At 39.5% G+C, this 24,106-nt stretch overlaps 1 protein-coding gene and 1 long non-coding RNA gene across 6 annotated transcripts in view; one reads left to right on the top strand and one right to left on the bottom strand.

The window, feature by feature from the left end:
• Window positions 1-24,106, bottom strand: part of FOXP1 (forkhead box P1) — a 411,134-nt gene that overhangs the window by 342,572 nt on the left and 44,456 nt on the right. For 4 of the 5 annotated variants that reach the window (XM_058437157.1, XM_058437155.1, XM_058437158.1 and 1 more), the window contains exon 2: window positions 10,800-10,860. The gene's annotated coding sequence lies outside the window, so the exon portion shown is untranslated. Of the gene's footprint in view, window positions 1-10,799; window positions 10,861-16,854; window positions 16,988-24,106 lie in introns of those variants that run through there. The other variant, XM_058437154.1, reaches the window with a different exon arrangement.
• Window positions 425-16,831, top strand: LOC131383212 (uncharacterized). Its single transcript, XR_009213047.1, has 5 exons — window positions 425-638; window positions 3,183-3,306; window positions 7,425-7,482; window positions 13,708-13,840; window positions 16,649-16,831. It is a non-coding gene; the product is annotated as an uncharacterized LOC131383212 (long non-coding RNA).

The following is a 24,106-nucleotide window of genomic DNA, read 5'->3' on the forward strand; positions in this document are numbered from 1 at the left end:
TGCCCAGCCTAATTTTATTTTTTATTTAGAGACAGAGTCACTATACTCTGTCACCCAGGCTGGAGTGAAGTGGTTATTCACAGGCAGGATCACAGCACACTATAGCCTCAAACTCCTGGACTGAAGCAATCCTCCTGCCTCAGCCTCCTGAGTAGCTGGAACTACAGATGTGAGCCACCATGCTTAGCTTTCTTTCCTACTTTAAACACTTCCCTCAATGAGTTTCTGGTTCACAATCTCAGTTTTCATCCCATCTCTGATCTTTCCTGTTCTCAATATTCTGACTAAAACTTTTAATGTTGTTGGCTTTTTATTTTTATTTTACTTTTTTGAGACAGAGTCTTACTCTGTCCCTCCGGCTAGAGTACAGTGATGCAACTGTGGCTCACTGCGGCCCCAAACTCCTGGGCTTGAGCAATCCTCCTGCCTCAGCCTCCCAAGTGTAGCTGGGACTACAGGCACATGCCACCATGCCCCGCTAATTTTTTTTTTTTTTAATGTAGAGAAAAGAGTCTCACTATGTTGCCCAGGTTGATCTCAAACTCCTGGTCTCAAGAGATCCTCCCACCTCGGCCTCCCAGAGTCAGAACCCAGATCCTGGAGCTCTTCTTTTCTTCATCTATACCACTGCTTCCTTGGTGAGTTCAGTCAAGTTTTATGCCTTTAGATATCACTTACATGCTTATAAATCCTGAATTTATAGACCAAGCTAGGACATTTCCAGGACTACATATCCAAATGCCCACTTGGCATCTTAGTCTGGGTGCATAGCTCAAACCTCCCATATCTACAGCTATACTCCTGGTCTCCCTTGCTTAACTCCCCTACTCCCAAAAGTGCCCCACCGTCTTGCTGTATTTTAGTAATGGGAGCACCATCTTCTATCAGTTCCTTAGAACAGAAAGCATTTGTCTTCTGACTCCTCTGTTTCTGCCCATAAGCAATCCATCAGTGAATCCTATTGATTATATCCCATCATTCAAGACAAAAATCTTAAGGGTCTTCTGTGATGCAACTTTTTCAAACTTCCCATCAATTTCACTAGGAAATCCTTTGGCTCAACGTTTAAATAAATTCCAAATTCAACAACTTCTCACCACCTTCCCTGCCATTGTGATCCTGGCCATCATCATAACTCACTGGGATTATTCTAGCAGCCTCCTAACAAGTCTCCCTGCCTATGACCTCATCCACCCAAAGTCTATTTTCAAAACAGCTCCCAGAGTGATCCATTTAAAAAGCATGAGTGAGATCTTGCTCTAGCTCAAAGCCACTCAATGGCTCCCCAATAAGAATATAAAAAGCCCTAATGCCCTACTCAGTCTGGCCCTGTTACACTTTTATGTTGTCTCTTACTACAACTTGAGTAGCCTTAATCCAATATTCTGCAATCAAAAGTGCTCCAAAATCCCAAACCTTTTGAGCACAGATACAACACTCAAAGGAAATGCTCACAGGGGCATTTCAGATTTGGGATTTGGGGGTTAAGGATGCTTAGCTGGTAATGCAAATATTATAAAATCTGAAAAATCCCAAATCAGAAATATTTCTGCTCCCAAGCATTTCAGATAACAGACACTCAACCTGTACTCTTCCCTTAAGGACACTGCTTCGGCCATACTGGCTGACTTGCTCTCTTTAGAATAGGCTACGTCTCTGCTCACCTTACATGGACTTACCCTGACCATCCACCACTCTATTTACATAGCAACCCTTTCCTCTGACAATGTGACGTCCCTTATCCTTTTATATTTTCTCTACAGTATCTATAACCACGCCCTTGTTTATCATGCTTCGCTGGTTGTCCACTCCCTCTAAAGCAATGAGCAGGGGGCTTGGTGGCCGTGCTGTCCACTGCTAAATCCAGCAACACTGTCTAATAGAAATACAATGGCTGCCACATAAGTAACTGTGACACTTTTCAGAAGTAAAAAGAAACAGCTGAAATTAATTTTAATATTTTATTTAACCTAATGTATCCAAAACGATCATTTCAACATGTAGTCGATGAAGAAAAATTATCAAATATTTCATGTTCTTTTTTCCATACAAAGGCTTTGAAATACTTTGTAGATCTTACACTGCACATCCAAGTTTGGGCTAATCACATTTCAAGTGTTCAGCAGCCCCAGGTAGCTAGTGGCTTCCACACTGGACAGGGGAAGTCAAGCACAATGCCTGGCATACAGCAGGCATTTAATAAAGATGTGTGAATAAACAAATGAGGAAATATATCCAACCTGCAGAAAGAACTACTTTACACTGCAAAGACAGTACTCATTATGTTTTAAAAGTTTCATTGCATACACATAAAATCCCTACTACATGTGACATATTCTGATTTTGTTTTTTATTTTACTGTACTGTATGCTTATTCCATTTTTTTTTTCTTTTTTTTGAGATGGAGTCTCACAGCAGGCTGGAGTGCAGTGGTGTGATCTTGGCTCACTGCAACCTCTGCCTCCCGGGTTCAAGTGATTTTCGTGCCTCAGTCTCCTGAGTAGCTGGGACTACAGGCGTGCGCCACCATGCCCAGCTAATTTTTGTATTTTTAGTAGAGATGGGGTTTCACCATGTTGGCCAGGATGGTTTTGATCTCTTGACCTCATGATCCGCCTGCCTCGGCCTCCCAAAGTGCTGGGATTACAGGCGTGAGCTACTGTGCCTGGCCGCTGATTCCATTTTTTAAAAGTCTTGGGTACAAGCCACTACACTAAAATCCTTAACTCACAAACTGGTTCCAACGGCCACTTTGAAAATGACTGTTCTAAATAAACTTTAAAGTATGGAATTTGTAATGAATGTATTTTAGGATATTTCCTCTGGCCTCCTGAGACTGCTGAGGACCCTTTGAAAGGGAAACAGACCAACCTCCAGAAAAAAAGACTGGAGGAAAGAACGAGCATGTAAACTACCACGGTAAGACAGAGACTGCAGTAATCACAGTCCATCCAACAATGGGAGGTTTCTCTTAATTAAAAAGTAATTCTATTTTACTTTTTATTTATTTATTTTTTGAGATGGAGTCTCCCCTCTGTTGCCCAGGATGTAGAGCAGTGGCATGATCTCAGATCACTGTAACCTCTGCCTCCCAAGTTCAAGCAATTCTCTCACCTCAGCTTCCCAGGTAGCTGGGACTACAGGTGAGCATCACCATGCCCAGCTAATTTTTGTATTTTTAGCAGATACCGGGTTTTGCCATGTTGACCAGGCTGGTCTCAAACTCCCAACCTCAAGTGATCCACCTGCCTTGGCCTCCCAAAGTGCTGGGATTACAGGTGTCAGCCACCATGCCCCGCCTAAAAGGTAATTTTAAATAACTGGTCACACTCTCAGATAATTAACAAAACATCTAATTACCTTTAATTACATACTACATATATGTTAATATACAAAATTCAGGAAAGAGCTGCATGATTTTCACCCTTTAAAAAGAGTGCATTTGATAAGGGCAGAAAGACTTCATGTTTTCCTTTTTCTTCCCAACCCCATGCAAAGTCCAGATCAGTGGCAGAGAGGAACAAACTGAAATGATTCATCGTCATTTCAAGTTCACAAAGTCCCATTCACCAATAGTCTTTTTAAAAGATACCACAAACTTCAAATCCAAACTCGGCACTGCTTAGTAACTGTCACTACAGCTTCAACTTTTAAACGGGCTCATAAAATAAGGATTCTGTCATCAGTACACTATTTGCTTCTTTGAGGTCCTTGGTGTTACTAGATACTGAGGGGGTATGCCCACAAGGTTAACACAGATGTGCTACCTTTTATAATATTTTGTTTTTGTACAGTTAAGCTTCAGATTTCTTCAGAAGTTTTGAATTGCCAAGGAAAGGCTCTATTTCCTACATCTGTGGTACGTCGTTAAGTTGCCACCTAACATGTGGTTTTTGTTCCTAAAATGCTCAAGGTGAGCAGTTGGAATATTTGTGCCTTTGGCAGATAGGACAGCAAAAACATCATTTAAAAAATACATGGATACAGGCCGGGCGCGGTGGCTCAAGCCTGTAATCCTAGCACTTTGGGAGGCAGAGGTGGGCGGATCATGAGGTCAGGAGTTCGAGACCATCCTGGCCAACATAGTGAAACCCTGTCTCTACTAAAAATACAAAAAAATTAGCAGGGCGTGGTGGCAGGCGTCTGTAGTCCCAGCTACTCGGGAGGCTGAGGCAGGAGAATGGCGTGAACCCGGGAGGCGGAGCTTGCAGTGAGCCGAGATTGCGCCACTGCACTCCAGCCTGGGGGACAGAGTCAGACTCCGTCTCGAAAAACAAACAAACAAAAAAATACATGCATACAATAGTTCAGTGGTGTGAGCCTACAATCCAAGCTATTCAGGAGGCTGAGGCAGGAAGTTCTTTCAAGCCCAGGAGTTCAGGGTTGCAGTAAGCTCTGATCGCACCAATGAACAGCCACTGCAATCCTGCCTGGGCAACACAGCCAGACCCCATTTCTTTAAAAAAAAAAAAAAAAAAAAGATAGATAAAACCATTTGTTATTTGGTTTTGTATTTTTGATTGTTCACTGTGCAAAATATGGTTATTTGATAATTGCTGCAAATATTGTCTTTACTACTAAATATGCCTTCATGTACATTTCAACAAGTGACTTCTGCTTGAAAACGAACTCTATTGAGCATATTTCTCTGGAAATCAATATTTAAGAAATTTTTGTTCTTTGAAACTAACATTCAAGAGAGACAGCTCTTGTTTACAGAGTAACTTAGTTTAGCATTATGGCTAACAATGTTTAAAAACAGCTAACTTAAAATGCAAACATTTAAATTCTGATGTTTAACTGTTGAGAGGCCATGTCAGTCTATGGAAATACACACAGCATAAAAAACAGTAATTTTTCCCCAGTTCTGTCCCTTGTAAGAATATTTCAAGCAACCATTCTCCTAGATTTAAAAATAAGAACTCATGAGGTTTTAAGACAGTTAAAAATTTTAAATGCCTAGATGAACCTTGAAAACATTTTGCTAAGTGAAAGAATCCAGTCATAAAAGGATGTGGGATTCCATTTCTATGAAACATCCAGACTAAGTCAATCTATACAAACAGAATGTATATTTGTTGTTATCAGGGGATGGGTGGAGGGCAGAACGCAGTGTAAGTGCTAATAGTTACTAGGGTTTTTTTTTAGGCGATGAAATATTCTAAAACCGAACTAGATGGTTGCAACTCTGAACACATTAAGAACTATTGAAAAGTCAGTACACATTAAATGGGTGAACTGTATGTGAATTATATCTCAGTAATTCTGTTAACAAAAAATTAACATGCCTGATAACATTCACAACAGCATATAAGGAAATCAAGTTAATCTCACGTAACTTCCACACGATGCTAAAACACATAATTCCCGACACCCTGGGCTCCTTCTTTTAGAATACTTCTCAAATCAACCAATAATTGCCCTTCCTAACACCCATCTTCATCATCGTCATTCACATATGCCTGCCCCTCTAGAATATCAACTCTATGAGGACAGAGACCATGTCCTTCTTACACGGTGCTACAATCACAGCACCTAGCACACACCTACCAATAAACATCTGCAGTAAGAATAAATATATGTATGTATATACATACATCTGTATGTATGAATGAATGAATGAAATTACAGATTGGAGCAACTGAATCAATGAAGTACTTGTATTCTACTTGTCCCCTTAAATCTGTTTGTCAATTCTCCCAAGGCTCCTGGCCACCTAGGTAGAGACATTTCCCAACAGCCCTCAAAGCTTGCTGAGCTTTAAGACCATAATCTTACCATTTAAGTGACAATGAGTGGGATGTATACAATGTTTAACTCTTTTGATTAAAAGAAAATTACCTGCTTTGGACATCTCCACAGTGCAGCAACAACATAGCTTCAACTCTCTGATAAAGACAAAGCCCGAAGGTAGGAGAGCACAGATGGAAAGAATCTGCCCAGACAAGCTACATTGGTCTGGTTGTTTCATGAGAGAAGTAGACTTCTATTTTATTTAAGCCATTTTACGCTGGGGTCTCTTTGTTACACCAGCCTAGTCTTTACCCTGACTGTTACAACCCAGGCATGAGTATACTGTATGTGTGTGGGGGGATCAGGGAGCATTTCAATGTTTAACTGAATTGACTGATCACATTCCAGCCACTGCGGTCATCTGGTAACTCAATAACTGCTTACAGTGTCTTCGTAACAACTCCCTTAATTAACAGTCACATAATTCAAATGCTAACTACTATAAAAAGGTAGTTTTGAATGGGTTTAACTCAGAATTGCTGTTGTCATTAGGTAAATGTTCAAATCACTCACATATACACTTTTAAAGGAACTTATATTTCAAATAACTGAATAGCATTTTAGCTTTATTTTTCACCAGGAAATAATTTATAATAGGTAAGACACGATGAATGTTATCCACAAGGATGCATTTATAGTTCCTTCATCTAACATTAAAACACCTCAAATTAGGGATAGGGGTGGGGGCAAAATTGCAATGATTAAACTTCCTTTTGATTGTTTTTTAATTTTCTCTCAAATAACTTGACAAAAAAAAACTGAACCAATACACAAAATGTGAAGCTTGGAGATGCCTAATGTTTAAAACTAACCTTTTTAATTGTAATCTATATGGCCTTGATGATTATCTTCAACTCTCAATGCCATTCAGAATTGAATATAAGATGATGAATTTTACAAATTGGATTTGAATTTTAAGCAATGCATGTGAGTAAATTGTCAATGGTGAGGGGAGGCAGGGAAAAACGCCACAGAAACCTTTATTAGATCACCAAACCAACGCAACCATAATAGAACGACATCTGTATAATTGTGACCAGTGCATCCCTCTTTAATTTCCATCTTGACATTCTGGATGACCTTGGGTGAACTATTTATCATCAACGGGAACGTTTTTCCAGTCTGTAAAGTGGGGATTATAAGAATTGCCAGCTACCTCTTACGAATGCCAGCAACCAGACCCATTGTGTAAAGCACTCAGATCTAGTTGGAAGAAAATTGTTATATCACTAGCGAGTATGACGACTGTTATTTATGACTCTCCAGACCATAGAATCCAAATTTCAAAATGGCTTCATCTGGTTTTCTGAATTTGCCTGGCGACTTTTATGTACATAATCAGTTATTCCCATAGTACCTTTGTAGGCATATTTCTGTGCATCTATACTGACTGTTAATAATTCCCAGGTTTCAAATTTGAGGCGTGGTATTTATTGAGAAACTCCTGGCATCTGAAGTCTACATGCTTCTTGCAGTGTGAAAGATGATGCTGTTTTTTTTGTCCATTGCTGGATGGCAAGGTCTTCTCCTCATTTAACGCTTATTCATCAGAAAGAAACGCTAACCACTATATTCACTTGAAACATCTTTTTAAATTGTATATTTCCAACAAACCTTTTATTTCTCTCTAGGTAAGAGATCAAGATATATACAAATTAGTCTCTGAAAGATCTTTCACCTTGTTCAAAGGTAAAAATTACATATATTACTTAAGTCTATATACTCTAACATATTTCTCCCCAAAATTTGAAATTAGCATCAAAACACAGACGGAATGGATACTGTAAAAGAAAAAAAAAAGTGTTAAGTAATGAAATGTTCACTTGGAATAGGAATACTGAAGATGATGTATGATATACTTTGGAAATCTGTCCCCTCCAAATCTCATCTTGAAATCTGATCCCCAGGGTCAGAGCAGGAGCCAATAGAAAGTGCTTGGATCATGGGGGCAGATCTCTCACGAATGGCTAGTGTCCTCCCCAGAGTAATGACTGAGTTCTTGCTCTATTAGTTCATGACAAATCTGGCTGTTAAAAAGAGCCTGGCTCCGCTTCCCTCCAAGCTTCCTTTTTCTCTTGTCATGTGACATGCCTGTTCCAAACCCCCTTTTGCTATGACTGGAAGCTTCCTAAGGTCCTTACTAGAAGTAGATACTGGCGCATGTTTCTTGTACAGTCTGCAGAATTATGAGCCAAATAAATTTCTTTTCTTATAAATTGCCCAGCCTCGGGTATTTCTTTATAGCAACACCAAACAGACTAAGACAATGTATATAGAACAAAAACAAAGACAACCAAAAACACTGAAAGTAGAGAACTATAGAGACAGAGCATATAAAATATTTCTATGATCAAGAAATTTTACAAGGGGGGCCTTATTTGCACGATATTAAATAATACAATACATCTTGCACTTGATAGTGATTATGAAGAAAGCATTTTTTTTTGTAATATAGACTATTTTTCTCAGGCATTGCCAATGACAAATTTCTAGAAACATTTCTTTTCAAATTTTCCTTTGACCTATGACATTTTTAACTTTCAATAACATTACAGAATTTGGGGTGGCGTGGGGACTGTATTTCCATTTTCAGGTAACAGGTGAAAGAATGGACATTATAAAGATACTGAATCAGAAGAAAAATAATTCATGCTTACAGGTGATTACAAAAAAACAAAAACAAAACAACAAATGAAAACCCATCAGTGAAGGTTATATTTGGAGCTGTACAGATAAGGCAACTCTCAAGCTAAACTTTCCATCTTTTCTACCACTTTTTCTGCTTTGTTTAATTTTTTTTTTTTTTTTTTTTTTTTTTTTTTTGAGACAGAGTCTCCTTCTGTCTCCCAGGCTACAGTGCAGTAGTGCGACCTCAGTTCACTGCAACCTCCACCTCCCAGGTTCCAGTGATTCTCCTGCCTCAGCCTCCCGAGCAGCTGGGATTTAAGGAGCCCGCCACCACGCCCTGCTAATTTTTGTATTTTTAGTAGAGACGGGGGTTTCACCATGTTTCACCAGGCTGGTCTCGAACTCCTGACCTCAGGTGATCCACCTGCCTCAGCCTCCCAAAGTGCAGGAATTACAGGCATGAGCCACCATGCCTGGCCTGTTTAATCGTAATTTTTAGCTTTGCTAGAAACCTCAGCTAACAGTAGGAGATGAGTTAAACGTGTGGCACCACTTTGCGTGAGGAGCATCTTGGATTGAGATCACTCTGTGAGATTATAGAGACCAGGAGACAGCAAATTACTGCCTTGCTGAGTAGCTGCAACAGAGGCTGAATGCCCCCAACAAGTAGAAAATATTTACTATATGACCCTTGACAGAAAAAGTTTGCAGACCCCTGATAGAGATTAACGCCTTCCTTTCAAAGATTAGACAACGAGGCCGGGCGTGGTGGCTCACGCCTGTAATCCCAACACTTTGAGAGGCTGAGGTGGGCAGATCACGACGTCAGGAGTTTGAGACCAGCCTGACCAACATGGTGAAACCCCGTCTCTACTAAAAACACAAAAATTTGCTGGGTGTGATGGCGAGTGCCTGTAATCCCAGCTACTTGGGAGGGTGGGGCAGGAGAATCACTTGAATCTGGGAGGCAGAGGTTGCAGTGAGCCGAGATCCTGCCACTGCACTCCAGCCTGGGCAACAGAGCGAGACTCCATCTCACAAAGAAGAAAAATAAAAAGAAAAAGAAAATTGAGTGTCAACAAAGGGAAGTGTCTTGCTGTGGCCTGATAATCCCAATTACTGGTTGGGAACCAACTTCTTCCACACCAAAACATCTGAAACGTATGTTTATCCTCTTTGAAATACAATTAGGTAGATCCTGCAAAGGTTTCATTTAAACAATGTAGATGGTGAAATGATGCAAGTCTGATTTTTCTGGCCCAAATTAAATGTGCCAGAATGCAACTACAAAAACAAATCCATCCCCTTTATATATATGCATTCTAGAACCTCCCAAGCCCCAGGTGAGATTTATCAAAAACTGATCAAAGATTCTTCACGTTATGAAAAGTTCCACAAAAAACTGTTCAACTCAATAAGAAGTCTATATCTGACAAATACATAAACTTTAGTAAAATCTCAGCAAAGCCTTTGTTCAACCATGCTGGCAGGTAACCTGTTTTTAGACAGACACAAATCTACTAAATCAAATGGAACTATTAAAGGCCAAATATTCTAAATGAAATAAAGATGCTACTGCTTGAGAAACATCAGATGTTAAAATGACCAGCAGGATTATCTTGTGTAAGATGATCATTCCCTTTATCAGAGGCACTTTTGAAATCAAGTAAATATGTAGCATCCATAACCATTTTAACCGGAGAACTTTTTCATTCCGCCTCCCAAAAGCAAATTTGAGAAAATTAAATTTGGCTTTAATTCATTAAGCTACATTAGTCTCTCTGAAAACTTCTAATTTTAAAATCAAGTACTCATTTGATTTTCAAGCAAGGTCAAGAGAACAAGGCAGCCTAGCGCTGACATTACAGAGATATGCCCCACACTGCTCAGCAGTTACATCAATGTGGCATGTTGCTATGGTGCCTGACTGTTAATTTCTGAAAGAAGGTGATTATAAAGCCGCCAGATGAACATCAATCAGATGACACCACTTCAGCACACAATACTGACATGCGTTACTCTTGTTTGCAGCAAGTTAATTTTATGAATCACCACTTTTGTGATGTGAATATTGCTTTCTAACTTTAAACTTACCAAGTCAACAAGAAAAAAATAAATTTAAAAAATAAAAATAAGTTCAGCTTCAACAAACAGAGAAGAGTTTGATAATATTTAGGGGGGAAATGTGAATCTGTAGACCATTTCTTGAGGGCAACCATTTTTCCTAGGACCTCCAAAAATACACCACATACGTTCTTACACGCAAATAAAGACATGTTGATTTGACAAATACACACCAGAAACCAACTGAATTAAAATGCCTGGAAGGCAAAAGTCACAGCCCTGGATATAACTTCACTAATCACATTTGCATTTACCTTTTTTGGCTTCTGTAAAGCAATCTTCAGTTATAGTCACCTCAAAAGGTCACGTCTTACCCTGAAAACAAAAGAGAATATCGAAATCTGAATGTCAAGAGAAGTAACAACCACCTCTGCCAAGGACAGACACAAGGAAAACAACAAAACAACTCAATTCTATTTAATGGCAAATGACTTTCAGGGTTAATAAAAACAAGTCCCAAGAATCTCTACTTATCTGGACCATATGCCTTTGAGCTCTTCAAGACAACAAAATCGACTTGGAGGGAAAAAGTCAAGATGAAACATTTCAAATGTTGTGTATCAACTTTTTCTCATCTTGTTGTCTATCAATTTATTTTCACGTAGAATAATATGTGACTCACAGGCCTTTGTTTTTGGAAACCAGACTGCCACTTGAACGTGTCTCTGTTTCGTTAATATCCACAACATCTCTTATTTCATTAAAGCAGAGACTTTCTTTTCCCCCTTTCAGAAGAGAGTTAGGTCTTGCAGACAAGATGCTTTCTGCCACTTCGGACCTTTCAAAATGAATGAAAGCAGCACCATTTTCACTTTGGGGAGAGGCAGGGAGTTAATTGCTGGTGAAAGCTGTTCACAGAATGTTTTTCTCTTTCCATGTATCTACTGGAGCTACTAAGTTAAATAAAAAGAGTTCATGTCACATGAAACAAACAATTGAAATCAAGCTTCCTAAAACACAAAGAAACCATGGAACACATTTTACCCCACATCCTACTCCTGCATCTGCATACTCCCATATGCAAAACAGTGTTTAATCCTTTAAGAAACATTACAAGCTGCCTCTCTCTGCCCATGTAACTGGGATCAACATATGGCATGAGTGAAAAGAAAAACATTTGTTTATTAATTTAGATCAAGTTACTAAGAGGGTACAGGATTCATTCCATATCCATTGACCAAATGCTCATATAATTTTTAAGGTGGCGAAATCATATCATCATTTTACTAAAATGTTAATATCTTTTTGCTCACTCTTCAGAATAGTATGTAATGAAGTGGTTTAATTTTATAGGAATATATCCCTGCTTATCCCTCTGCTGTCAGCCCTGAATGTGGAAAGGCAAACATCATTGAGAAGAGTAAAATCTTATTTCACGAGGGCTAAAAATTTGAAAGTGGCACTTTGGTGTGTACTATCTTTGAGGAATTGATCCGAGGCCAATTTATGACATTTCCACAAGCAAGTGTATGCAGATTCTTGCCATTAAGATTGGAAAAAGATGCAGGCTCTGAGTGAAATCATAATTTTCATGTTTACTGTAAGAGGAAATTGGAGGTTTTCACCATAAATTTTCACCATTTGGGTGGGGGAAAACCCTAGCTCTGGGACTTAAAATTACTATTTTGCAGCCTGACCAAAACCTTTTTGTTTTTACACAAAACAATTCAAATTGAAAATGAAAATCGTGTGCTTTACTGCTGATGTATGTCCCCAAGATTGGTTTCTCCAGTGGTGAGAAGTCTATTTCAGGGCAAGCGATGATAAGAAAGAAAAACAGAGCAAAGATGGTCAGGTCCTCAAGGTAGAGCTAAGATCTGCAGAGCCCCACTCTACACAAATCAGAGCTCAGTAGATACAAAGCACACACAGAAATTTCTGCATCTACCACTCATCAAATCTTAAATGTAAAGCAAGTGAACTTTGGCAGATCCTACTCAATTCAAAGCAAGAACGCCTTTTCCTCTTTCCTTTTTACTTGAGATGTTCTCCAATACATGCCCCGTAAACTAATTTATATGTTTATCTATTGAGCTGTGTCTATTTTTGCATGTTTGGCAGTCAGACCTATAGTATTAGACTTTGCAATGCAGATGAGATTTGCTATCATATAGGCCTGGCAAACAACTGGACTTCATTAAAATTTAATTTTTTTAAAAAACTGCTGAAAATGCCTACTTCGAATAAAGTTATCTCCAGTGCTGCATTTGAACCTGCGGAACATTTTCAGGTAAACACTAGACCTGTTTCTCTACTCACCTATCCACACAGTATAGTGCATACGTGAACACAGAACAAAAATAGAAGCTGGTTCAGCCTCAGATTTAACAAGTATCCATTTTTCCCCTAGGGATACTGGGGGAAGAATTACAACAAAATTATACAACTGACCCTCCAATTTATAAATACTAAAACAATACGAAACTGACTACATTTAATTTTCACTTACACATAAAAAACTGGCAGTGGGATATAATCTCTATCTTTCTCCATTTTGAAGTTTCATAAATTTTGGTGAACATGAACGATTGGCCACTCATTAATTTATTTCTGTTGATTTTCATTTTAGAGAAGGTATACATTAACAAAGTAATCTAATAGACATTTTTCTAGTTTTGCTGAGAAAAGATTAATAGTTCAACAGCTGTTTGCCATCATGCTAAAGTAAATGAAATGTGTCAATATAATAGACAAGAAAATTAGGGGGTAGTACTGGGGCCCGAGTCTGCCTCATCACTAGCTTAGAAGAATTGGAAACCAACAACCAGCAGAAAAATACGCATTTCATTTTTTCCAAAGCATAAAACTTCCCTTTCCAATACTATATTTGCTATTTTCTTTAAATCACTTTTACTTATCAAATAGATCAACTATTTACCTGTATGCTTACTGGCAGCACAAGCACCAAAACTAAAATTAAATGATTATGCAAAGCTTTTATGTAAAAAAAAAAAAAAAAAAAGATAAAGATAAAAGAAATACATTCCCCTCCAGCCCACTTGTCTTCTTTTAAAAAATGCTGTCTCCATACGAATTGCGTTTTTTTTTTTTTCTTTTTCTCTTTCTTTTTTAAGTTTCCTACTGGTTTTAGGTTTTAAAAGTGAGCCAAGGATACGGTAAACAGAAATTACTTATTTTCCTTTATGTCATTCTCTGTAACAGTTAAGATCCTGTGAACACCAGAATTGTTCCGTGGCCTCTTCACTACTGATTGCAACAGTACCATTTACCTGAAGCTACACAGGGACCACAAAAACCATGTCCAGGACACCAAATTTCTACTGCGAACTCTAGGGTGAAACACTAAATGTACATTCCTCTTTCTCTACCTCCCCAACCACCCCTCCTCCCTAATTAGGACTGTTATTCTAAAGAACCCTCAGATTATTGTAGTGTTTCAATATCATACTTTCTATGGATATATTTTGCCCTTAATTTAATCTGTGTGACATATAATACACGGTGTCCACTAGTATGCCCTACTTGGAAATGAGTTGCAGGGAAATGTGGAGGTGCAATCTCATTTCACAAAACTGAAAATGAAGAATATCGGCTCTTTTTTTCCCGTTTATAGTATTTCCCCCTTCCCTTTCCTGACAGCTAAAATAAATTATCTGCATTAAGATTTCTGCATTATACTTCATTTTATATAATTGTGCAAAAGCAACTCTGAAGTATGCCCAACATAGTTCATCTCAATCTTCAGCCTACCCAATACTGGCTGAGAACCTATTATGTGCCAGTCTTAATAAAGACGCAAAGATGAGCAAAGCAAGCCCCCGGGTGGTGATTAGGGGGGCAGTTCAGTAGGTCTATGGCTAGAGGACACTTTCTTACTAGGAAACTGAGGAAGGAACATGGTTCAGACTTCCCATATCCCCAGATCCTCCAATCGAATGGCCTGTACTCATCTGCAAAAACTGCCCCAAGAGTTTGCTGCCTCTTTAAATAGGGAATCTTATCTCCTGTGGGCTTTAATACCTTGTTTTTCAATGACTTCTTAGGAAATAGAAGGACATCAACATATATTTGACTACTGAAAAATATAAGACAAGGGTCACTTTATTTTCTATAGTTAAGAAAATCTACCCCAAAATCAATCTCAAACTTTGTTCTATGCCCTTAAGACTTCGAATACTGAGTCAGGTTTGAAAAAAAAAAAAAGAAAAAAGAAAAAAAAAAAGTGGGGAAGGTGGGGAATGAAGAAAGAAAAGAAAGAAGAAAATAAAAACGGAAAAAGGGGAGAAAGGAAAAAATAGAGAAAAACAGAGGGGAAAAAGAAAGGAAAAGAATAAAGGAAGGAAACAGGAAAGAAAAGGAAGGAAGAAGCTGCTGTGCAGTCGGGGTCTCTGAGACCAGAGGCAAACTTGGACGCTACCCAGGCTTGCAGCTTCACAAACACTACACTTCTTTTACTTGTCTCTGTCAAAGAAATGTGTAACTTTGAATCCACCATTCTCCAAATCTCTCTCCTATCCCTGCAAGTAACATTTTACTTCCTTTCTCCTCATCCTCTGGGGCCCTCCTCAGCTCATAGTACCTAACTTTGGAGTCCATTCTAGTAGGGCAAAACCCTAAAATATTATACATTAAGCCACGTGGTGCAGTAAACCCCAGTGGATGCTTGCCCATGAAATTACTTCAGGCTGGCAGCCCCCCACTCACTCCACATCGGCCCATCTCATTTGGAAAAATGACTCTCTCCTACCTTACAGAAAAGGAAAACCCTGGCCGTGGTCATGTGAAAATATTTTATAGGTATCCTTTAGCAGCCTTTAAATGTTGAAACCTAAAAACAATATTTGCTGTTTTCCCTTTGAAGCTCTAACAAAGCCTTTGTTTTAGATTCACCTTTAGTGTGCAATAAGAGTTAATAATCAAATCCATCCCAACCCCCACAAATGTTAAACAAAAAGATAAAAGAAATGCAAATAGCTATTGTCATGGAAAGTTAAAGTACCTGTCTGTATTTTTAAGTGAAAACTATTATCTCTATCAATCAAAATTTAAGAATACAATAGCGCTAATCACAGAAGGTGCTCTGACGGAGTTACTTTGCCTCAAAAAAAAGTATTTTTCCCCTTAAAAACCAAGTATAAAAGTCATATACTTACAATTAGATAGAGTATTTGTAATTTTGTTATTAAAAACCTTCAGCAGCCTCACTGTTAATAAATGCTTCTAAGTCTCTAGACTGATTTGTACCCAAGAAGACACAAGTCCCTACATATTTTAATAAGGTTGATGAAATTTTATTTAAATTCTCACGGTTTCCAACCTGCGGGGGAACAGCACACTCTTCTGTTGAAAAGAGTTACTCAAACAGAGGCAACAGTTCACTGGTCATGAAAACTCCTTCTTTTAGAGCCTGGACATAATTCCCACACCCTGAAATATCTTCACACAGGACATAACTTCCTTGGATGGTTCACCCTTGTTAATCATGGCAACTTATTTTTGAAATAACACTCTACCCTCAAAAAGAAAGCAGAATACCCCCATCATACCCCAGAATGATCTAAGTGTACAGTACATGAATTTCTGAGTCTTTTTTTAAAAATTCACTTTAAAAAAAGACTGGATTAGCCCCTGAATATGGTGCTTTCTAAAGACAGCACAGGAACAAAAAATAGCAAGACCCCAGATAGTAAAACAAACAGCTCAAGATTAAAATTCCTAGAGCAAACAGTTAAGCCAGGATGCCATTATGCACACTGAGCCTGGATGATGTCTCCTCCACCGTGGGGCCAAGAGGCTGTCATTTTCCCCCCAGCAAGATCAGATTTCCTTCCCTCCCGACCGCCTCTCTGAGCATCATGGCCAACATCTCTAGTGTGCTATTAATATCAATGAAGAGACGATTCGATTTCCACAGAAGAAAACCTTTCCTATTCCGGCACAGACCTTCGGGGAGGACCCTGGCCCGGGTATAGACAATACAGCGGCAGAGTTTCTGTTTTCTTACAGTTCAGTCTTACACACTGTTTGAAGGCTTTTAGCAAACAATGGCAGCATTATCTGCAGGATAGTTACAAAACAGGATTTGTTAGGACAAAGAATAATAAAGCTGCTCTCTCTCTCTTTTCTTTTTAATTCCCCCTAGTCCTCACGAGCCTTTCTCTGCGAGTCCAAAATTCAGCCACATTTCCTAAGAGGCACCTGTACTTGTCTATTTCAATGCAGCCAGAAGCTGACAACGGCCCAGGAACCAGGACTGCTTTCAGGAGGCGCCCAGAAGGGCAGCAAAGTACCCTCTCAACATTAGTAAAATGAAACAAAAGTGTCAGCCTTGGCTTCGCACACACTTACCCGTTCATGGTGAGGAGGCAAAGCTTTGGGGCGGGAGAGGCAATTTTCACACAACGGAAGAAAGTTGAGAGTTTGTAAGGGAGAAACTACAGGCGCTTGGAAGCCTGCTGGCTCTCAGGGCTCCCAGGCTGGCGGCAGTGTGAGGAAGGACTGAAGGTATGTGGGCTAAACACAACAAAAGCCACTGCCTTACTCTAGATTAAATATGCAGGAAGAGGCCCCTTTGCATAAACACAAACACTCAGCAAATGAATAACTGGCTCAATCAGACGCCCGCTGTGCCTTCTACCTGTCCTCACTCTGACAGGAGACACTGCCTATTCCAGGGGACACCACTAAACAGGAGACAGTTAAATGTTATGTTGCTATAATAACAATTAAAATGAATTGTATTCATTAGTGATTAAGAACTCACTCGTGGGGCGGGGGGGAGTGCTATTGTTGTATCTCCAGCTACTCCAAAAAGAACTTGTAGTATACCCATCCCTGGAGTTCTACTATGGGTTGCATTTCAATCTTTAACATTCAACGAGAGTTTTAAACAATCAGTTTGTTTAGTCACAATTGTCAGAGATATACGTCTCATTTCTCTGCTTTGTCACATTGTAAGTTGATACTTGTGACTCTGTACCTACAAAGATCTGTTTGATATATGTATATAAAGTGTACATATAAAAATATATACACATATACACACATATATATGTGCATATATACTCACACATAATACATTCATGCATATCTAATTAAAGAGAATAAGCCAGAAAAAAGAAAAAAACACTACTTAACTATATTCTCTAGTTCACTAATCATTTAAGGAAAATAATTTGAGTTTTCCAAAAATATATCCCAAATGCCTGCCTTTCAAATGTCACCAATCCATGACCACTCATTTAAAAACATTACCCCTATATTAGAAAAGATGCTTTTAACTGAGTGGCCTCAACCACTTATAATTTCAATTAAATAACATAATTACAGTCAACAATTTTCTCCATTTTGGCAGAAAATATGCCATACCTCAACATAATTTGTCCTTACAACCCAGGAATTTAAGCAAGAGGAAAAACATGCCAGTGTTAGGAATTCACTACTGACTTTTCTTAGCTTATGGAATCAACTCACACTGACCTCTTATTCTGTGTTCCAGCTACATGTTGGTCTTAGTAACTTAATTATTTTTTAATAACTTTTGCAGTATTAAATGATTTTGATTGAAACATAAATAAGATTATGTTCGTCTACTACTTACTAATGCCACACAGTACTCTGGGGCCAAATCTAGCAGGGCTGTGCTATAGGATGTGTCTATATTATTACTGTATTTGGACTAAAAAGGATAGGTCACAGATCCTTCACAGCCTTTGAGAATGCCGTGATTATCCTAGCCAAGGGAAATAGGGCAGCTTTCTATTTCAAAAGCAATTTTAATTTATTAACACAAAACTGTTTTCTGGCCAAATCATTCCACTGTAAAAGGTGAAGATCACTGAAAAGATTTAAAATATTTTCACAAACAAACCAACAAACCCCAAACTCATTTCAAACACATATTATGGCATAACATGGAGAAAAGGCAAACAAATTAAAAAGATACCCAAAGACTCAGAGAATAAAACACAGGTTCTCTAAGAGGGGTGCCCACAGAAACTGAAAATGCTGATTTTGTCCACCCTTTTGCCTTGAAATGACCTTCCAAATAAGGGGTTAGATAACCCGCGTCCATAGACGATAGTGATCTAACCTTGCTGCAAATAAACCATAGAACAAAATTTAATCAGTATATCACTGTGAGAAAGCCTCTGTCCATCCCCATGGAGCTTCTAATGACTGTTTTGGCAGTTTTGAGGGTAGTTACGCTTCCCAGCTCATCTATATCTCATACTGGTTGAGTAAGCTAATGGAAGTGATGTTAGTGGAATCCAATATTAATCCTCTGTATCATGCAAACCTGGATGCAACTGAATATATTATACAATTATAGGCAGTATCTAATTCCATAGGTATTAGATACTGTACCCTAAATTAATATTTTAATGAGGACGGTGAAAGAAAGACGACAATCCAGGTAAGGGATCCACGCATTGTGGCCCGGCTAAGCTCCTTGCTGAAAGAGCGCCGGATTCGGGAGTGAACGGCACAGACACAGGGATTGTGACAAAAATCCGTATGCAAGCTTTAGATGCTGAGTGACACATACTGATGCACAGAGTCAAAGATGTCATCCTCACACAAGCGCCACTCGCTGTAAGCTCGAGAGAAAATGCAGGGGGAAAGATGGGGGGGCGTAGTTGCAGTGAGACCTCCAGAAAATAAACAGGGTGTACAGTTTCAAAGGCTGCAGACACAGACATTTCATTGTTCAAGCCAATTATCAGTGGAAAATAATAACAACAGATGGATTCAGAGTCACTGACTTTTCATATGCACTTCATCTCGGCGGAACAGATGATGAAACGCGAGAGCTATCTCAAAAAGGCAAAACATCTTTCAGTAAAAGAACTCTACAGTCCAGATGGGGACCTTCTAAGGCTGCTGATTATCTTCTTATAATGTTGTAAGATAGACTTACTAAAACATTTCAAGAACTGATCAGATATGATGCGTACAATGGCTTCATTATTGGAAGGACTCGCCTCAGACTTGTGACTAAACCCGGCAGAGATTTCAATAAGGTTAGGACTGTAAGTTTCCTGTTTTCTCATCAGGGACTGCAGGTTCCAACTAAAACTGGAAATCTGTGCACAACAGGAGAATAAACTGTCGCCCAAGGATCCTACATATTTGCTCTTCTCTCATTTGAGCAAAGGAAAAAAAAAATAAACTGGAACTGTAAAAAGGACATTAAATTATTCTGAAGCATTCTACCACGATCTGTGTGTGTAGGGGTGAGGGGGGGACAGCTCCAAAGCAACTCTTTATTAAAAGCATTTGGTGATAAAATATCACCTCTTACATGCATTAGAACATCTCAAATATCCCCTGCCACTGGTGACTGCAAAATAGAATTTCCTTTTAGTAGGGAATAAATATAAATTTCAATGGTGGTGTAACAGCGATTCTAACAAATGTCAACCAAAACTCACCAACTACCCTAACCCACTCTCACTCAACTTACTACCAAGTTACGCTTGCTGATAAAACACAAGAGGTTAACCACAACCTGAGGGCTTGCTGTAAGTAATGGAAAAAGTTAAACCTCTCATCAGATAGGCCTCATCCCTACTGGAATAACAACGTGTCTGTTCCATGTATCTGTCTACTCATCTATCCATCTCCATCCATCCATCCATCACCAATTGCACATTCATAATTTTGCAAAAATTCTTTCCCTGAATTGACATAAAATATGGTCGAAATCACTGCACTAAGAAAAAAGAAAAGCTGATTCTCTCAACTATTTACTAACATACTTAACATTTAAAAAATATTTTTATGAACACACTGTTGACTTCACAAGTTTATAATGTAAGTTAAATTTTTTTTTTTTTTTTTCTGAGCAAGGCTTTTCTTTCAAAGTACTCTGACAAAAGTAAATTCATAGCAGAACACACAGGCACGAAGAAAATATTGCCAAGGGCAAAATTCTGCAACTGCTTTAAGAAGCAAACAAGAACACAAAAGATGTGTAATACAACCATCTGGCTCTCCTCTTACTGTATCAATGCCTCAACCTTATCCCCACCCCCTGAGCCAACCCACACCAATGCCACAAAACCAAATGGCTTCACTTATGTTTCCTGCACAGCAAATTTACACAATGCAGTTAGAATGCAAAAGTTGATTTTGACACATAAACTACCATCTTTTGAATTTTCCCCACTTCAATGATTTTGTTGTCGTTGTTATCTGTTCAGAGTGGGACTTCTTTGAAAAACCACCAAGAACCTCATCATGATAAAGATGTTCTCACATGGACATATACGTTCAGCCTCAAGAGAAGTCTCCCTGAAAACCTTATCTCTGCCATCTCGTGCTTTCTGTTATCATCAGACTTTAGATGTGGACATAAAAAAAAAAAATCCTAAGCTTATTCCAATTAGAACTTTTACCTTTTGGGGGCACTAAATGGTGGGTTGTTTCCCCAACTTATGATTTGAAATGACTGCACTAATTTTTAATTACCATTCTTGCAAGTCAGCACGTTCACTGGAATTTTTCCTTATTCAGCTCAGTCTACAAACATTTACTGAGCAACTACTGTGGTATTAGAAACATGCTGGACAACGGACGATCAGCATCTATTATTTTTCCCGTGTGCTAGCAGGACTTGCCTGGTACATTAAACCAGCAACTCTACAGTTTATAAAAAAATCTTCCACATGCAGGCAGGCTGAAGCATTTTATTAACTTATATACTTATTTTTGAAGGCAGATATAACAGACATTTGAAAGTTATAGCCTGTTTGTGGGGATCTAATTGCTTCCAAAAGGTGGGAATGAATACTTTTCATGGAAATCTCAGTTTGGGTAAAACCACTAAAGCATCATAAATGCTTTGCACCAAAGGGCAAAAATGTAAAAAATAATAACTGAAAAAAATGTTCTTCACAGGTAAACTCTACTCTTTGCTTTTCTGCAGGGGCATGCTAGAGGCAGGCGTTCTCTATCAGGCAAGAGTTCTCAGTCAGAATGAAGGTCTGCCAGGCAGAGGGCCACGTCTGGTTTACTTCTGTTTTCTCACTGTTGCTGGTCTTCCCCGATTCCTACCTCCCTCTCCATGTTCCGGGATGAGACTTTGACTGGTTTTTCAAGGGGCTAACTTTTGGTTCTGTTCTGGGCGTTTCTGCCCACAGAGTCCCCTGGTTTCGACAGCAGCGATCATCTGTAGGACACACACAGTGAATCCAGCCACCGGATGAGGAATTCTGCTAATTGTTTAAGCCTGCACTAGTGTCTGGCCACCAGTTGGCAGACACAACTCATGGCTGCCTACCAGGCCTAGGTTAACACAGCTGGAGCCAGATGACAGGCTCTCAAAGATATTCCACTCATGGCCACATCTGGCTCTTGGCGGTTCCCACTGCATTTGAACTGATTCTGTTTGGTTGTTCTGGGCAAAAGTTTAGGCAACAGATAAGTCATATTAATTGCAGTTTATGACAAAAACATCAGAACATATACTTCATGAAGGCAGGGATTTTATCTGATTTGTACCCCCCTCCCACTTTTTTTTTTTTTTTTTTTTTTTTTGAGACATGGTCTCACTCTGTTGCCCAAGCTGGAGTGCAGTGCAGTGGCACGATCATGACTCACTGCAGCCTGGAACTAACTACTAGACTCAAGCGATTTTCCCACCTCAGCCTCCTGAGTAGTTGGGTCTAGAGGCACGTGCCACCATGCCTGTCTAGTTTTTCAATTTTTTGTAGGGACAAGGTCTCACTATGTTGCCCAGGCTGGTGTCGAATTCCTGGGCTCAAGTGATCATCCTGCCTTCACCTCCCCAAGTGCTGGGATTACAGGCATGAGCCACTGTGCAGGCCTCTTGCTTGCTGTATCCCAGTACAGAGCAGCAACTATGCAGGGTAGGTGTTCAGTAAATACAGAATGAGTGAATAATGCTAATCAGTGTATAAGTTGAACAAAAACATTCCTGTATCTTATTCCAGTCACTCCATTCCTACTGTTGTACATAAAATGGCTAGCACGCTGGTGCACACAGAGAAGACCTTGAATGGCTCTACAGCTAGATTTTATTATGGACACGCTCATACTCAAGAATGAACCCATGTACATTGTCAGTATAGCTGGAAAGACCTCCAACAATCCTTCCCCTCAAATTACCCAGTCTCCCAGAATTACCCACATCCCGACTTTATTAGTCCTTGAACTGAGAAACTTGGCAGCTCTGTGCCCACAGGGCCTGAGAGTGATCTCAAAGTAGAAACTTACCTTTCGGCCACCACCAAAGTGCGAAATGATGAGGCAACTTTTCCTGGCACCTTTTCATCCCGTTTCCTTTCCCATGCCTCTCTTCCTAAATTCCCTGATATCTGCAGATCCCAGCTCCCTTCTACACTCAACTTTGACCCAAGGCTAGGCTTCCCCAAAGCTCACCACCGCTCTAGCTCCCCTTAGAAACACATTTAGAAAAGCCTACGTAATTTAAAACCAGGCAGGGCCCTCCCTCTTGGCTCTTTCACTAGAAAGAACCCCAACTTACAGACTGCTATGTTAATAATAACTATAAAGCTCCCTTGAGTCCACCAAGGGCTTGCTAAAGGTGAAGGGACACTTGATGGGAGCCTGGCAAGCGTGTATGCATATGCTGCTGCTTTCCCAAAAAGAAAGTTAACACTCCTAAAACAAGAATGGCTGAACAAGGCAGATGAGTTCAACAAGCTCAGCATACGGACTTCAGCGAAACAAAGGTAATCAAAAGTGTGCTAGAGGAAGCTGTTGCTCAACTCATCTCTTTTTCTATCATATAAGGCAGCAGGGTGGAGGTATAGATAATTTTTTGAAGCTAAGTATAAGTTTCTGAAAAGAGTACTGTGTTCACTAGGAAGAATTCAGGCTTCAAGCTCCCCTTGGAAGGAGTTGCTTTCATTAAAGGTGGACCAGAAAGATCAACCCCTAAAATGCCTCTCCCTCCCTGCTTCTGCTATTTGAAATTACTTTAAAAATGAGAGAATAAGCTAGGCTCAGTGGCTCACACCTGTAATGTCCGCTATTCAGGAGGGTGAGGCAGGAGGATTGCTTGAGCTCAGGAATTCAAGGCTGCAGTGAGCTAATATGGTGCTATCGCACACTAGCCTGGGCAATAAAGTGAGACACTGTTTAATAATGGGGGAATAGGCTGGGCGCAGTGGCTCATGCCTGTAAACCCAGCACTCTGGGAGGCTAAGGTGGGTGATCACACTTGAGGTCAGGAGTTCGAGGCCAGCCTGGCCAACATGGTAAAACCTTATCTCTACCAAAAAATAAAAAAAAAAATTTAGCTGGGCAAGGTGGTGCTTGCCTGTAGTCCCAGGTACTCAGGAGGCTGAGGTGGAAGAATTGTTTGAACCAGGGAGGCAGAGGTTGCACTGAGCTGAGATCGTGCCACTGCACCCGAGCCTGGGTGACAGAGTGAAACCCTGTCTCAAAAATAATAAAATAAAATAGGGGAATGTCTTTGCACAATTGCACAATCACAATGAAACTTTAAGATAATTCTTTAAAAAGGAGTACAACAGGCTGCAAATGATTGATATCTACCTATTCATTGGCTGAAAACAGGCTATCAAAAACAACAAAAACAAACAAGTTT

The sequence above is a fragment of the Hylobates moloch genome, unplaced genomic scaffold (genome assembly GCF_009828535.3).
Source record: "Hylobates moloch isolate HMO894 unplaced genomic scaffold, HMol_V3 SCAFFOLD_4, whole genome shotgun sequence".
Lineage (NCBI taxonomy): Eukaryota > Metazoa > Chordata > Mammalia > Primates > Hylobatidae > Hylobates > Hylobates moloch.